Genomic DNA, 16,878 nt, shown 5'->3' with positions numbered 1-16,878 from the left:
TCTTCTGGTCTCTGATTGTGCAGATGCCTTGTGCACGACTGATCGCAAACTGACAGCCTTTGGCACTGGCATTCTCTCCAGAAAGAAACAGATACTTTCCAGAAGGAAAAAGCCCCAGGTATTAATGCCTAGTTAGGAATAATCGGCTGCACAAATATAAAGTGGGAATAACTGGTTGGGTGGCAGTTTCCTAGAAAAGGCTGTGATGAGTATAGAGAATCATATCTGACTAATAGCCTACATGCCATACTGTTACCAAACAAGGCAATCGTTGCACTGGTCCCATTAAGCAGATCTATGGTGTTCAGTGGTATGAAATGATCCTTCTTGGCATTGGTGAAGCCTCAAATAGAATGTGGTTTCCCCATTTGAACTTTAAGAAAGACAAGGACTAGCCAGAGAGCCTGGAGTGCTGAGTGATCTGAGAGGTACTGAACGATGAGAGAGCTAAAAAATATGACTGTGACGAAAGTGTGAGTGAATTGGCTTTTTTCAGCCTAAGAAGACATTTTTGTGGACTGAGGAGGGATATCATACAGTGATGTGCAAATAAATTAAAGGTTGCAGTGATGTGGAAGACAACTGTGCTTTCTGTCCATGACAGATAAGATAGAAGCAATAGGCAAGGCAACTATGAAAACCTTGTAATGACAAGGACAGCAAAGAGTTAAAATGTGTTACCCACAGAGGTTATGGCATTGCAATTGGTGTACATATTAGATAGAGCTTTGTGAGAAATTAGACAGATATCACTCATTTTGTTTGAGGTACAACAAATGGAACAGGTGATCTTTCAATGCTCATTTCCACTCCTGTAATTCTGGGATTTACCAATAGGTTGGCATATATTGCTCTGTCAACTTAAGGCAATGCTGGTTTAGAAGATTAATTGAATCAAAGTTTCAGCAAGAATGTTAATTAGATGTATGTCTGGTGGTTTTACCATATGAAAATGCACCTTAACTACCTTGACAAATGTAGCAAAGATGAGAATAGGAAAGCTGATGTTTTTCAGCGTCTTATTCTCATTTTTTTTCTATAAAGCTGATGAGTTTATTGGCTGATTAGAACTAGAAAAAACTTGTTTGCATTTTAACCTTTAATGACAGCATCGCAACAGTATGGTCGTGCTTCTGTCTACATGCAAGACAGATTGACCACCAACCTCTTGGAAAATTGAATGACTACTTGAGGTGAATTTGAAAGCCACAGAACATGTGTTTAGCTGCATTTTATTCTTTTCCTATTCCCACTGTAAAGTCAGCATCACAGGACTTGATCAGTCTCGGCGATTTCTCCTTCTGTCTGAACGCCTCATCTTTGGCTGTCAACACCCAGCCCATTCATCACTAAGGCTGTCAGAGCTGACGTCTGTATCTGAAGGAGGAAGGATGGTGCACAAGGAAGAATCTGGACAGGTTGTCTCCAAGCTCACCTTTAGGAATGTCAGTTGTTTTGTATTCGTAGCATTTGGGCTTGCTCAGAGGTCAGCAGCATTTCCAGCAGTGAGAAAATGCAGCCTGAATAAAAACCAGAAAGTTGAAGGAAGAAGGCTTGGCTATTTGTGCTTCTGCTACAGACAGGCCCCCTTTAGTGTTTCACTATAGCAAGGCATGAATCTGCCTTCTGTTATGCATGCATTCTTTTGTCTTGTAAATTGGAAGGAGCTGTAGGGGAAGCTGGAGTTTTGGACTATCTTCTATGCTCAACGGTGATGACAACAATTTCAATACGCTTCCTAGAAGGTTAGTAGGTTTTTCTTCACAGAAATTATTCCCAGCAATTGGAAATCACTGATCACCACCTTTCCTTGACATGTATAGGTGAACTTTCCAGAAAGGATAACAGCACATAATTTCCTCTTACTTGTGAAGGATGATCAAGTGGAGGGGTGAGTGATCCCTCCTAAACAGGAATGATCACATGTACTGAAAAACAACAGGACCTATAAAAATTAACATAGCCTTTGTATATATACCATTTCACTCTATTTGTTCCTGCAACAGGCCGACAGAATTCAGTGCTGGTGTCTTCCTGCTTCATATGCTGAAAGCCTTCTCTGTGACAAGTAAAGTCCTTCTGGGGCACATGAGTCAGATGGTCAGTTTTTTCCAAAAAGACAGTCTTGGCAAGTCTTCATCTGGTGCCTCAAGGCAGGAAGCTAGAAGAAGATTCTTAGCACTGTGAATGGACACAGTCGGATAAATATTTTTTAGCAAAAGCTACTCCATGGTGCCTTAGAGTATTTTAGAGTAAGGGTCTTAATTTCAGATTTCTTAATTTTAGTATACTTGGGTTCTCAAAAGAGCATTTTAAAACCACCAGTAACTAACACTAATTCTACAGTGTGTTCTGACTCTGGTAGGTGTCTGGAGATCCCTTTAATTGGTCTTAGCACTCTGACAGGGTGAGCACATAGGTCTGCCTTTGATTTGAATTGGAACTGAACACTCATATCAGTGAAAATAGTTGACAAGTACAGCTGTCCTATTTGGGATTAAGAAACTGCTACGTGACAACAGTAAAAAAAATTCGGAGAGTCACTTTTTTCTGACAGTGTATGATTAGATTTCATAGAAGAATAAAAACAATATCTTGAACCTTAAAATTTCTCTATCCACTTTAGTGAAGAGCCCATTCCTTAAATGCCCATTCTACCTAGTTGCCAAATAGAAATTCAAACAAACCATATAGGAGTGGCCTATTATTTCCTTGAATCACACAGTTTTCTTGCTAGCAGGTAAAATTTTATGGCAGCAAACTTTAAGGAAAAGCAAGAAGAAATTGGAGGAATCATGAGTTCAAAAACTGTTCTGACATCTCTGAAACATCTTGACGTTTTAGAAATGGTTTGTTTTCAAGTATTAATAGTGGAAATTCAGGAGATTAAGGCTAAATTAGTGAAGTAGCAAGACATGATGTCTGACTGTCTAGGGACCGATGGTTAAGTCATATTTAAACTGAATTACCTCTGTATAGTAAAATAAAAGTGTCATTGCCATTTCTCTGGCCCTATGTCCAGTTGGCATGGTCTGGCTGTACTGATATGGTTAAATTTTGCTGGTTTCCAAAGCAGGAAAGAGTTTGGATATGTCTAACTGCATACCTGGAATAGTTCCTGGTTAACTTCTGAATTGTACCTGCAAATTAATTGGGAGACTTTTGGGTGATCTGGCAAAAAGTGTGCCAGAGACCATTCTCAGCATTTAGCAGCATAGGGAATGAGCTCTGACACTGCAACCCTGAGCCTTGCAATGTATTTCTTGCTATAGGGGCAGCCTGAGACTTGGGTTGAGCTGAGCTAAATTTTGAGGGGAAACAGACTGAAGTGAGGTTTCAGCCACATGAATGAACAGGTCCAGCCTACTGCAAGGCTCTTCACATTCTGGTTATTCTCACTGCAGCACCTACCTGACTGTGGATCCTTCTGGGTTTCACTTTCCCTAGCAGACTTGGGTGTCCTGTGTGGTTCCTTGCTAGAGTATGCTAGAGTGCAATGAATGTGTTAAGGTAGCAATGCCTTCCCTATTGCAACATAACGGTAGTGCTGTGAAGAGCTCTCACTGAGACTAGGTTGCATAGACAGTCAGAAGTAAGGTACTCTCTCACCTCACATTGTTTGAACTCACAATGTTGACACTATCTTTGGGCATATAAGGTGATACCCACAAAGATAAACAGGATAGTTTTTCCTTTCAGAGCTTTCTAATTTTGGAAGTGTGGCCAGTCTTTGATGAACTCAGATTGAACTCAGGATGAACCTCATGACTGAGGCTGACTTAGCAAACAAAACAAACTAAAGACCATGATAAAAGCTTCGATACTGGAGAGCAGGTGCTCATGGTATCATGTACCCCCACTAACACAATGCACTCCATTCTCTGTTTTCCATGGGAAACATCATGAAGCAGGTTAGCCTCTGTTCCAGCATGTTCTCAGCTCAGACAAAACTGTCTCACGAGTTTTCTGTGTGAGGTACATCTGCATTCATCCTGACTTGGGTACAGTGTCACAGTGATGCAGTAGTATAATTTCTGAGGAGAGTTACTATCTGTTCAGGGAGTTCTGCTTTGTGGTGCTTTCTGGGCAAACCAGCTCATTTGGAACCAGTCTGGGATTTTTATTGTGCACTGTAGTGTACAATATTAACATACATCCTTGATTGCTATGTGTCTCATTTGCCTATTTTAAAATAGGACTTATAATACTTAATTTCTTTTATTTATTGATTTTATTCTCTATTTGATTATAAAGCCTGACTTTATTCTTATGTGTATAGAAATGCAGTGTCTAGCACTGCATAAACCAATAATGTAATACTATTAATGATACCATAATAATGACCCTGACTGGTGTTAAGAGCTCGTGGGTCATTACTAAGAAGTTGTGAATCACCTTGGATAGGTAAATAATTTTGCAGCAGAATTTCACTCCCTGCAAATATTAGGTTATGCTATTTTTCTCTAAGGCAAAATTCCAAGTTTTAAGTGCTTACAGTCCTTCAACTTCGCTTCCTTCATCCCTTCCTTCCTTCTTGCTTCTTTCCCTTCCTCCCCCCTTGCCTCACTTTGTCATCTCTCCCTCTTTCCCTGCAGGGTGGGATCAGACCAGCTTTGTAATACTTTTTGGCTTGCAGATTTCCAAAATCTCTAGGTAGTTGAGGACTCCTGAGGAAGCTTCTTATATCTAGGTTGCTGTATGGCATGTGTAAAAGTATACTTCTTGGGCACCACTCATGGACCCTTTGGAGGATGCTGTTGATCCCTAGGAGTCCATGGGTCAAAATTGAAAAGCATTCACATAGGCAGTTATCACAAACTGTGATGATTGCAATGTCTGTATTTTTTGGTGAAAGCACCTCTCAAACTTTGTGAAGGTTTCTGCTTTGTCTGTGTGCATGTATATATAAAGGCATTTCTGAGTTTTGTGAGCTTTATGACTCATACCTGTCCTTCACAAAAATTGCAGGATCTTTATGGTATTGTTGGAGCACTTCATACCTAGTGCATCTTGATATTATTGCTTCAGATATTAACTGGGTTATAAATAAGAACTTGCAAGTTCTCATACAAGAACTCCTTGCGACTCAGATTTTTAACCCCAGTCCCTGGATTCAGAGCATAATTACCCTCATCATAAGATAGGTGATAGCAACCCGTGAAAACTTTTCTGATGGATGACTTGGAACAGAAATAAAAACTCTTTCTTACCAGCACTTCTGGGCATCCCACGATGTCATCTTTATCTATTCAACCTTTAGGTGGGAGGGATGGGATGAGATTTAACTGAGTGGCAGTGCAAACCTTGTTATCTTCCCACATTATGTCATGTTTTTCTGGTCACTTATCAAATATACCCACTGGTGAAGAAATGTATTTAAATTCCATTGGAAAAAATCTGCAGCAATTCTGCCAGACTGGTATTTTCTCCTCATCAGTTCAGTTAGCACAAATCTAATGGAACTACAGTGCACTGTTAAGGCCTCCTTTTGAAGAAGTCCCATACAAATGTACCAACATAAATTACTTCTGCGGAGTTTCTTTGTTGAGTGACTGTGTAGTTGTTAAACTTCTCCTTTTTCATAGAATTCTAGAATGGTTTAGGTTGGAAAAGACCTTCAAGGTCATCAGTCCAACCATTAACCTAGCACTACCAAGTCCACCACTAAACCACGTCTCTAAATGCCACATCAAGATGTCTTTTAAATACCTCTAGAGATGGTGACTCAACCACTTCCCTGGGTAGCCTGTTCCAATGCTTGACATCCCTTTTGGTAAAGAAGTTTTTCATACTATCCAATCTAAACCTCCCCTGGTGCAACCTAAGGTCATTTCCTCTTGTTCTATCACTTATTACTTGGGAGAAGAGACCAACACCCACCTTCCTACAACCTCCTTTCAGGTAGTTGTAGAGAGTGATAATGTCTCCTCTCAGCCTCCTTTTCTCCAGGCTAAACAACCTGAGTTCCCTCAGCTGCTCCTCATAAAACTTGTTTTCTAGACCCTTCACTGGACACGCTCCAGCACCTCAATGTCCTTCTTGTAGTGAGGGGCCCAAAACCTCACACAGTAATAGTGGTGTGGCCTCACCAGTGCCAAGTACAAGGGTACAATCACCTCCCTGCTCCTGCTGGCCACGTTATTTCTGATACAAGCCAGGATGCTGTTGGCCTTCTTGGCCACCTGGGCACACTGCCGGCTCATGTTCAGCCGGCTGTCGACCAGCACCCCCAGGTCTTTTTCTGCTGGGCAGTTTTCCATCTCATCCCCCCTCATTGCATGGGGTTGTTGTGACCCAAGTGCAGGACCTGGCACTTGACCTTGTTGAACCTCACACAATTGGCCTCAGCCCATTGATCCAGCCCATTCAGCTCCCTCTGAAGAGCCTTGCTGCCCTCAAGCAGATCAACACTCCCACCCAACTTGGTGTTGTCTGAAAACTTACTGAGGGTTCACATAATCCCCTAGTCTAGATCATTGATAAAGGTGTTAAACAGAACTAGCCCCAGTATGGAGCCCTGGGGAACATCACTTGTGACCAGCTGCCAACTGTGTTGAACTCCATGCATCACCACTCTTTGGGCCCGGCCATCCAGTCAGTTTTTTACCCAGCGAAGAGTACACCTGTCCAAGCCATGAGCAGCCAGTTTCTCCAGGAGAATGCTGTTGGAAAAGGTGTCAAAGTCTTTACTAAAGTCTAGGTAGGCAACATACACAGTCTTTCCCTCATCGACTAAGTGGGTCACCTTGTCATAGAAGGAGATCAGGTTAGTCAAGCATAACCTGCCTTTCATAAATCCTTGCTGACTGGGCCTGATCACTTGATTGACCTGTATATGCTGTGTGACTGTGCTCAAGATGGTCTGCTCCATAACTTTCTCCAGCACTGAGGTCAGACTGACAGGCCTGCAGTTCCCCAGATCATCCTTCTGGCCCTTCTTGTAGAAGGGCACCACGTTTGCTAACCTCCAGTCAACTGGGACCTCCCTGGTTAACCAGGATGGCTGGCAAATAATAGAAAGTGGTTTGGTGAGCAATTCTGCCAGCTCCCTCAGTACCCTTGGGTGGATCCCATCTGGCCCCATAGACTTTCGTGTGTCTAAGTGGTGTAGCAAGGGGCTAACCATTTCCCCTTAGATGACAGGTGCTTCATTCATCTCCCTGTCCCTGTCTTCCAGCGCAGGCGGCTGGGTACTCAAATAACAACTGGTCTTACTATTAAAGACTGAGGCAAAGAAGGCATTGAGTACCTCAGCCTTTTCCTTATCCTTTCTCGCTATGTTTCCCCACATTCAATAAAGGATGTAGATTCTCCTTAGCCCTCCTTTTGTTGCTAAGATATTATAGAAATATTTTTTATTGTCTTTTATGGCAGTAGCCGGCTTATGTTCCAGTTGGGCTTTAGCCCTTCTAGTTTTTTCCGTGCATAACCTCATGACATCCTTGTAGTCCTCCTGAGCTGCCTGTCCCTTCTTCCAAAGGTCATAAACTCTCCTTTTTTTCTTAATTTCCAGCCAAAGCTGTCTGTTCAGCCAGGCTGGTCTTCTTCCTTGCCAGCTTGTCTTTTGGCACATGGAGACAGCCTGCTCCTTCATCTTTAAGATTTCCCTCTTGAAGAATGTCCAGCCTTTCTGCGCTCCTTTGCCTTTCAGGGCTGCCTCCCAAGTGACTCTGTCAACCAGCCTCCTAAACAGGCCTAAGTCTGCCCTCCAGAAGTCCAAGTTTGCAGTTCTGCTGACCCCCCTCCTTACTTATCCAAGAATCAAAAACTGCATAGTTTCATGATTGCTGTGCCTAAGACAGCGTCCAACCACCACATCACCCACAAGTCCTTCTCTGTTCACAAACAGCAGGTCCAGTGGTGTGCATTCCCCAGTTCCTCCCTCACCAGCTGTGTCAGGAGGTTATCTTCCTCACACTCCTCCTACACTATTTCCTCTCTGTTGTACTGTATTTCCAGCAGACATCTGGTAGGTTGAAGTCTCACACAGAACAAGGGCTAGCCATTGTGAGACTTCTCCCAGCTGCTTATAGAATATTTTGTCCACTTCTTCATCCTGGTTGCGTGGTTTATAACAGATTCCTACCATGATACTTGCCTTGTTGGCCTTCCCCCTGATTCTTACTCATAAACACTCAACCCTACCATTACCACCATTAAGCTCTCTAGACGATGAAAACACTCCCTGACATACAGGGATACCCTACCACCTCTCCTTCCTTGCCTATCCTTTCTGAAGAGTTTATAGCCACCCATTGCAGCACTCCAGTTGTGCAAGTCATCTCACTATGTTTCTGTGATGGCAACTATGTCACAATTTTCCTTCTGCACAATGGCTTCCAGCCCCTCCTGTTTGTTGCCCAAGCTGCATGTATTGGTGTAGATGTACTTCATTTGGGCTATTGATCCCACCACCTTTTCTGTGGAGAAAAGCCCTAATTCCTATGTGACCATTCTCAGGCAGTTTTGTGGTTTTTAACACATCAATAACCCTTGTGTCTTTGCTGCCGCATGGATCTCCATCCCCTACCTCCACCGAGACAGCAGACCAAAGGACCTTGCTAGTACACCATCCCTCAAACATTAGCATGCTGCCCCTGGGCTTATCTCTAGTGAGCCTGGTTTTATCCCTTTCCTCCTTCAAATCTAGTTTAAAGCTCTTTCAATGAGCCCTGCTAACTCCTGAATGAGAAGCATTGTTTAATATATTTAATTTCTCTGTCTTTTGTTAGCACAGCAGAGTCAGGGGGATGGCTGCTTTGTCTGACCTCCCCTCCATGGGAATAGTAACTATAATGGGTTTAATTAACTATGTGGTATTGACGTAATTAGTTATCCCAGTGATTATACTTCTTTAATAAAAACACTTCATTTGGGATGCATTTCTCTTCTGCGTGTGCAGAGCCCTACACCTATATTTCATAACTGTCTAGACATCAGAACTGTGTGCATATTGTAGCATTGGCCCTTGAGAAAGAGGTTATCTTGCATGGCTTAAGATAATTGGGAAGAAAAGATTTTGCCCCCTGGTTTCAGACTCACTCGCCTACTGAGAGTAAGGGAGATGGGGGAGGGACAGCAGCTCAGTTTGGGGAAACCAAAATGGGGAGGGGGGAAGGGCTGGATTTGGAAATTGCGTGCTCACGCACTGTCTCTTTCTAACTTTCGGAGCCCAGGGACAGTAACACTACAGAGAACTGAGAAAATTTAACCTGTGGGCAAAGTGGATGCTGTATATCTGGTTTATTGATATGTATTTATGTACAAAGAACTGTTACGGTAGGTCTTTATGACATAAGCCTACATCCGTTGTGTTATATTTACATATATCAAGCCTCAGTAACTCTGTTACTGTTATCACACAGCCAAATTGACAATAAGGAACGAATTTTAGTTTTCAATTTCCTTTTGCTTTTTGGTGGTGTTTTGTTTTGTTTTGTTTTGTTTTCCTGGGAAGGCACTGTTCATTGTGTTTCATCCCTCTGGCTAATCTTGCAGAGTAACGCTACAAGGAGGCGTGATTACCATATGAAAATGTCATTTTATATCATATGAATACCTCAAGAAAAAAAGAACAAAGGTAAAAGGTCTAAGGCAGGAGATTAACTCGCTGTTCATGGATCAATCTAACACAAAATACTATGAGTGAACTCCTTTAGCTTACCTCTCAGTTCATAGCTGGGGGGAGGGATTCCTATCTGAAAAAATATGCTAAGAGATTAATGCATTCTGCACACAGCCTCCTTCATAGGTAGGAGGTGTTATTCCTGTTCCTGTTGCTGTGTTTTATCTAACATTTTAAAAGTTTTTTTTCTCTCTCTCCCTATCTTCTCTTCTTCATCTCTTTAGTTTGCAGAACTGTGCTGCAATCCCTTCAGTCTTTCGTTCTTTTACTGTTGAGAGAGACAGACTGAAATCACTGCAGGCATTTGAATGCTTCATGCAGCACAGGAGTGAACTCTGTGGGTCATCGTAACAGCCAAATACATAAACAAGTTCCCAAGAAATGGGGAAAGCTAAGCAAACGGGGAAGAACTGGTTGTGAGACCTGCAACCACAGCTTGTTCTCTAATCACAAGGGATGTGCCACTGAAGCCCCTATCCCTCATTAAATCAATAAAATCATGTGTCCTTTATTTTAATCCTGTATTCCAGAAGCAAGGATAGAGGCTGAGGCTTTTCATTTCATCGTTACTAACAAATCACTGAGATGATATTGACAAAGGTTGATTCCTCTACCTTAGTGTTTCAGAAAATGTCAGTATGGAGGCAGGTGCTGGGCATTCAGCCACTTTTTTCAAAAGCAAAAAAGGAGATCTGTGACAGCCTCGCTGCAAATACTGTAGCTGAGACATTTTGTTTGGTTTGATGTTGTGCTGCAACGACGAGAGAGGAAGGATCTGTTATGTACAGCTGCATGAATCTCTGGATTGAAGTTTTTACAGCCTTAGATCCTCTTTTATAGAGTAAAGGGGAGATGAAAGCGAATAACTCACATGCCATGAAACAGGTACAATGGGATTCTGAAAGGCTTAGCATTCCTGGTAAGTATTTGATAGAAATTCAGACAAGGGAACTTTGCACTGTCATTTGGTGGAGTGACAAACATGGTAAAAATACCTCAAAAATCTTCGTTATTTTTGTCAGCTCCAGCTTGATTGAATTAGCAAAGAATGAGTCACAGTTAAAAAAAGAGCCATTCTCCCCTGAAATTTATTAAAGTTTGGGTGGTAAAGAGGCACATGTTTATTTTCTAAATGAAATGCAGGCAGAATATGTATCAGGCCGTGTAAACAGTAGCACTACTTTCCTATGCAAGGCATGTTCAAAAATTATCTTTTACTGAGATCATAAAATGGCTCCAAATCTCAGTGTAAATGGGGTTTCTGTTCCCCATAGTTATTTATCCACTGTCAGATCTTGTATATCTTACATGAAAAAATGCTTGGGTGAAAATGGTGAATAATGTAAATACAGACTGGTTGTTTACCAAAGATTATTTATCTTCAAGGAGAGTTCTTTTGTACCGAAAATTGTTCTGTGTGTATTTCTTTTCTGAAAGATGCCACTAACACTATGTGTCTGGCCAGTTTAGGTAAGGCCTAACCAATGTATGTGTTTGTTAGTTGCAAAACTGATATAAGGTGCTGTTGCTTGTGGTCACTTCAAACGCCCTGGTTACTGCCCTAGTCTTTGTTGTTTATTTAGTTTTCAAGAATGTTACATGGTGATAGATTAAAAAGGCAAAAAACCCCTTCACTGAATGAACCTACTGATTCTTGGATAATGCTGGATAATAATAATGATAACAACAGTTAAAAAACCCCACCAAACAGTAAAAGGAGAGCACCATAGAATAACATGGAACATTCTCACCTTCAAGTAACATATGCCACTACAGAGCTTTTCACTTGATCAAAGAGTAATTGTAGTTTGGAGTCAATAAGACCTAGGTGAAAATCCTTGAAATGTTCTAGATGTACCATGATCACGATTGCAGACCTATTAGGCGCTTACATAAACAGAAGTAATATGAGACAGCAGGATGCTTGGCCCACAGATTAGCTTTAACTAGTAATTTTCATCCAAGAATTCATTAAAAAAAATACTTATAATTAATACCTTGGTTAAGTTAGAAACTAGCTCATGCAGTCAAAGCTTAAGTGGTTGTTGTAGCACTAATATTTAAAACAAAAGTCCAGCTGTTTTACCAGTTGTAGAAGCAGGTATGTTCTATGGCTTTGTCCACATATAGTCTATCATGAGAAGGAGGAACAGCTGGTGTGGCTTAAAATGAGTTAGTTTCATTACTGGGGTGATAGAGCTCTGCATGATCACACAGGTAAATTACCCCAGAAGAACTGCATGCCACTGTGACTCACTAGCGAGAGCTGGGTTTGGGACTTGTTGTCACCTATACTCAGGTCTGCCCTATTGTGGTGTGTTTTCACCCACGAGCATCTAAGTAAGCTTTTTCAGGTGTCATATTCTTTATAGGAAGTCCCGCTGCCTACCAATCACAACAGACAGCTTGCTCTATCTACAGCATCCTGGGCTGCATCAGGAACAGTGTTGCCAGCAAATTGAGGGAGGTGATCCCTCTCCTCCACTCAGCACTGATGAGACACACGTGGAGTGTTAGGTCTGGCTCTAGGGTCCACAGTACAAGAAAGATACAGACATACTGGAGAGACTCCAGCGAAGGGACACAAAGATGACTAAGGAACTGGAGCATCTGTCATATGAGGAGAGGCTGAGAGAGCTGGGACTGTTCAGCCTCTTTCAGGAGAAGAGAAGGCTGAAGGGGATCTTATCAATGTGTATAAATAAATGATGGGAAGGAATGAAGATGAGGGAGCCAGGATTTTGTCAGTGATGCTCAGGACAGGAAGCAATGGACACAAACTAAAACATGGAATTCCATCTGAACACAACAAAGCACTTATTTACTCTGAAGGTGGTCAGACACAGGAACAGGTTGTCCAGACAAGTTGTGGAGTCTCCCTCTGTGGACATACTCAAAATTCAACTGGACAAAGTCCTGGGCAACCTGCTGTAGGTGACCCTGCTTGAGAAGGGACTAGACAATCTCAGGAGATCCCTTCCAACCTACCTATACGATTCTGTGATTCTGTTTGTGTTGGGCACTTCATGGGAATAAAGTATCATCAACAGTTAATATTTTATTGGTAGTGCTAGGTCATTGCAACCTGGAGTTTCCATCCAGAATAGTGGTAAACTAGTCTGCAGAAGGCGCAGACTAGCCTGGCTGTCAAAATGCACTTTTTAGCTAAAAGTGGACATACCATTGAAACACTCCAGAGGGACATCCATACAGATTCAGAAAGAAATCATGTGCTGTACACAGACTGTTTTCTGCTCTCCCAGTAGATTGCAGTTGCAGCCAGGGCACTCAGAGAAGGCTCAGAAAAGGTGCCAGGTTAGCACTTTTGCCCTAACTAACTTTGTGCAAGTAAATGAAATCTTTCTGTGCTTTACTTGTAAAATGAGGGTAGCTACTAATAATGTTTCCTTTTCTATCTTGTGTATAGGTCCAGGTGTAATACTTTCTCGTATTCTCGTAGTATGAAGTTGGCGCAGCTGAATTACACATGAACATAGAATGTATAAAGACATAATGATGATGGCAACAAATTAGGATCCTGCCCACTGGGAGGAATAGCATGGTTTTTAGCATGTTTACCTGATGAAATTTCAGAGTAGGACTTCGAGTGCTAAACACAAATTTGAAAAAATATTCTTGAGCTCCGGCAGCTGCTATGCAATACTCTTAAGCAAACTAGATCAAATGATATCATCAAGAGATATCTGTCTCCATTTTGCAGACCCTAACAGATTGCTAGATGACCCTTCAATCAGTCCCTAAATTAATGTAATACGGTACTCACGGATATTTGTTTCTGCTTCTGTTAAAGCCATTTAGTACAATATGCGTAGTGATAAGTCACTAACCATGTTCCTGTTCTGTTGGCTCCTTTCTGTGTGTATTAACTAGGTCTGGCTGGAAGACCTCTGGCTGAATAATCAGAAAAGGTCAGTTTTATATAAATCCAACCACTTCACACAACTCATTCTTTTTTGCTGAAATTCCATTTTGAAGAAAGAGAGAAAAGTTGTAACAGACTCAAACTGCCTTGTTTTTGAGAGTGTCAAAATGAAGTCTGTAATTTCTTCCCTTCAAAATACTTTATTTTAACATGTGCATTATAGATATTGTTAAAATAAAGTGAAATTGTCACATTGAACCAGTTTTATTTTATTTTCGGTAGTTTAAGATCTGGTTTGTCTGAAATGTAAAGAATATTTAGATAATCCTGGGTGAATAAATTTTCTGATTTCATTCAAAACAAATTCAAAATTCTCTAAGGATTGGAAATTCCCATCTCCAGAGAGCTCACAGAATGCTTTCTATATGCATGAATCAAATGTCTTGGCAAATCAGTTTAATAATGCTTTTTTTTCAAATGCTGAGCTACGTGTTGGCTGTGGAAGATATAGAGGACTCTGACGCATTTCAGATTGTACAAGATGTGAATATGAATAGTCTGAAAGACGCCATATAACAGGAAGGATGATATAAGCAACAAAAGACTGCAGGTACCATTATGCAATCCAGTTCGAAAGCGTAGCTGAAACAGAGCTCTACTGTGCTAGGCTCTACCTATTGATAGTCATAGATTTAGCATGAGTTAGGTATAACCTAAATTCCATTAAAGATTATAGGAGGAAAGTATTATAAAATATAACACAGCTTAAATGATGTAATTACAGGCTTCATTCATGCAACCCCTTTACTAGCATCACTACCAGTGATGTGAAGGTCAGCACTGCAGAAGGATAGAGGTGGGAAACCGTATTATTATCACCCTTATTACTTCTGTATTTTTGGTTAAGGATCATGGGAACACATTCCATTCTGGAGATCTGAAGAGCTGGTTTACAGTTTAAATGGAATTTTCTTATTCAACCCATTTGAGCCTTGAATTTAGTCCATCACATTTATTCACATTAATGGCACAGAAATAATTCTGTTTACTCTCTTTAGCCTTAGAGAGCCAATGCAACTATTACTGAGACCTGAATTTTTCCTGTTATGCCTATGAACAGAGTAACTAACATGGATTCATTTTGGCTTTTGGCTTTGCCAAGAAAAGCAATAGTCTTGCACAAGCATAAGAGACCAAAATTTGACTGCAAACTCTTACAATGGACTACGAGGCAAGAGTCCCAAAAGACACACCTGACAGCTGGAAGCAAGGCTAAGTTTGCAGAGCTGGCTGTTTAAAAATATGTCTTTTTGCATCAAGAGAGAATGAATGTGACTTGAAAGTTCAGAAGCTTTGATGACACAGCACCAGTTGTCTGGTTAGAATGGCATTTGCAGATTTGAATAACATACTTTAATTTTGGGAAACTGAATTAGAATCACCTGAAATATAGCAAAAAAGGCTCATCTTGTAGTGTGCAGCTGTGACCAGAAGTGCTGCAAACTTCAGGAGAAACTCCCTTCTTCTAAGTTTTCCAAATCAGCACTGGTACTTCAGTCAAATTTTTCCTCTATCTGCATTATGGGTAAGAAGTAATAACAGGAATCTTTTGATGTGCACTGCTTGGTACATGGAAATCCCCAGTTATGCATTTTAATAAAGGTAGTAAACTAATATCTAAACCAATGTTTTACAAATCAAACACTGTTTGGTGAGCTTTACAGAGTTTGTCAAATCTTGTCAAGAATGATTTGTTAAATAATTTAAGGCACAAAACCATACAAATAATCAAATAAATCATAGGAATATTATCCAATGAACTCTGCCTTTATGAATTAGTGTCATCCAGTTATGTGTCAAAACAGCCAAGCTTCATGGACTGTTGAGAGAGAGCTGAAGTGAGATGAGTTCAGTGGGAACACACAATGCTGATCTGCTCAGTATAAGGGTGCATCTTGATGAGGCACACTTTTAACAGATGAACAAGCGTCCTATAACCAAGACAACCCTGATCGAATATAATGGAAAACTGTCTGGAGCCACCAAAACATCAGAAAGGAATAAAAAAATTCTAAAGTAGTCTGGGGAATGATGATATGCATTTAGAGATGAAGGGAAAATAAATTAACTTTGGAGACCTTTCTCCATATCAGCTTTGACTGTGCTAATGTCTTCCAACTACTTTTAATATGCTCTCAATGTTAGGTTTCACTGAAGAGCATTAGGAATGTAAAGCAGTAGAATTGTAGCCATTATTTCAGTTCTGTTATATTAAGCGGGAAAGACATATCAACAAATATTCATGGAACTCATAGCTTCACAGGCCTAAAGGACTGAGGAGATCATGAAAGTTTCTAGTCAGATTACAGGCCTCTGAATTGTGCCTCTTATTCCCTGTACTGAGCCCATAAAACTCAATGTTATCTTTCTCTGACTTGAGCAGTTAGCCAGAAATCCAGATTCTGTTGAGTTGTTTAAGTCAGTAGGAAAGAGAAATTGATCCTAAATTCCTATTAATTTTTTTTTTTAAAATGTCCAAAGACTTCTTTTCTTCAGTACAACAAATATCAAATAGGGAGAGATCCTATATTTCGTTGAAACTCTGAACTCTTTTCTAATCAACACTTATCCTAACAGCTCTCTCTTGGCTTGGCTGTGGGCTGTGTTCCCAGTTTGTATTATGGCTTTGTCTGCTGCTCCCTTAGTCTGTTTTTTTTCTGTCTCCATTTTACAGATACATGCAAATTCATAGATGACATTCAGCCACAGTTACACCAAACTATCTGAGAAAGGGTTAGCTGATTTGTTTTAATAATTTATCTTTTTCAAGTTTGTCTTTTCAGAGAGATAGCTACATATTCCAGAAAGGAATTCATGATTTGAAGACATCAAGAGTTGGAGTCCTTTTCTTCACTTGACTGGGTGTTCATATGGTTAATCACCTTCACTATCAAATCTCTGTGCTTGATTCCTCACCTGAATTTTCCTGAGAACTGTTTTCAGCTTCTGATGGTGTTTTTCTTTCTTTATTACACTTAAAGACCTTCAGTAATTGGTGATTCCTCCTTATGTAAGTATTTATACACTGTGATTAATTAATCTCTTGGAATGTTTTCTGATGAACTAAATAGAATGAGCTCTTTAACTCTGACTGTAAAGTGTTTCCTTCAGTCCTCAGGTCATTTCTGTGACTCCTCTTTGTACCTTTGCCAGTGCATCAACACTGCAAAATGTGAGCAGCAGAAGTAAAAAATAAGCATTACTCCTATCAGTATCCTATATTGCACTTAACTACTCATCTCTGCTCTGCTTTTCTGCGTTACTCTTCTGGTTATACATACAACAGCTGAATGAACTGTTTTGCTGGAGC

The 16,878-nt window shown here is 40.7% G+C and overlaps 1 non-coding gene across 1 annotated transcript; it reads left to right on the top strand.

Moving 5' to 3' along the window:
- Positions 1-16,589: 16,589 nt before the first annotated feature.
- Positions 16,590-16,665, top strand: LOC147416016 (small nucleolar RNA SNORD36). The gene has a single exon (XR_015183388.1). It is a non-coding gene; the product is annotated as a small nucleolar RNA SNORD36 (small nucleolar RNA).
- The last annotated feature ends 213 nt before the right edge of the window (positions 16,666-16,878 follow it).

This window comes from Leptosomus discolor, chromosome 2 (genome assembly GCF_034619465.1).
Source record: "Leptosomus discolor isolate bLepDis1 chromosome 2, bLepDis1.hap2, whole genome shotgun sequence".
Lineage (NCBI taxonomy): Eukaryota > Metazoa > Chordata > Aves > Leptosomiformes > Leptosomidae > Leptosomus > Leptosomus discolor.
Note: the sequence above shows the minus strand (reverse complement) of the source record. Positions and strands in the feature narration are given on the sequence as shown.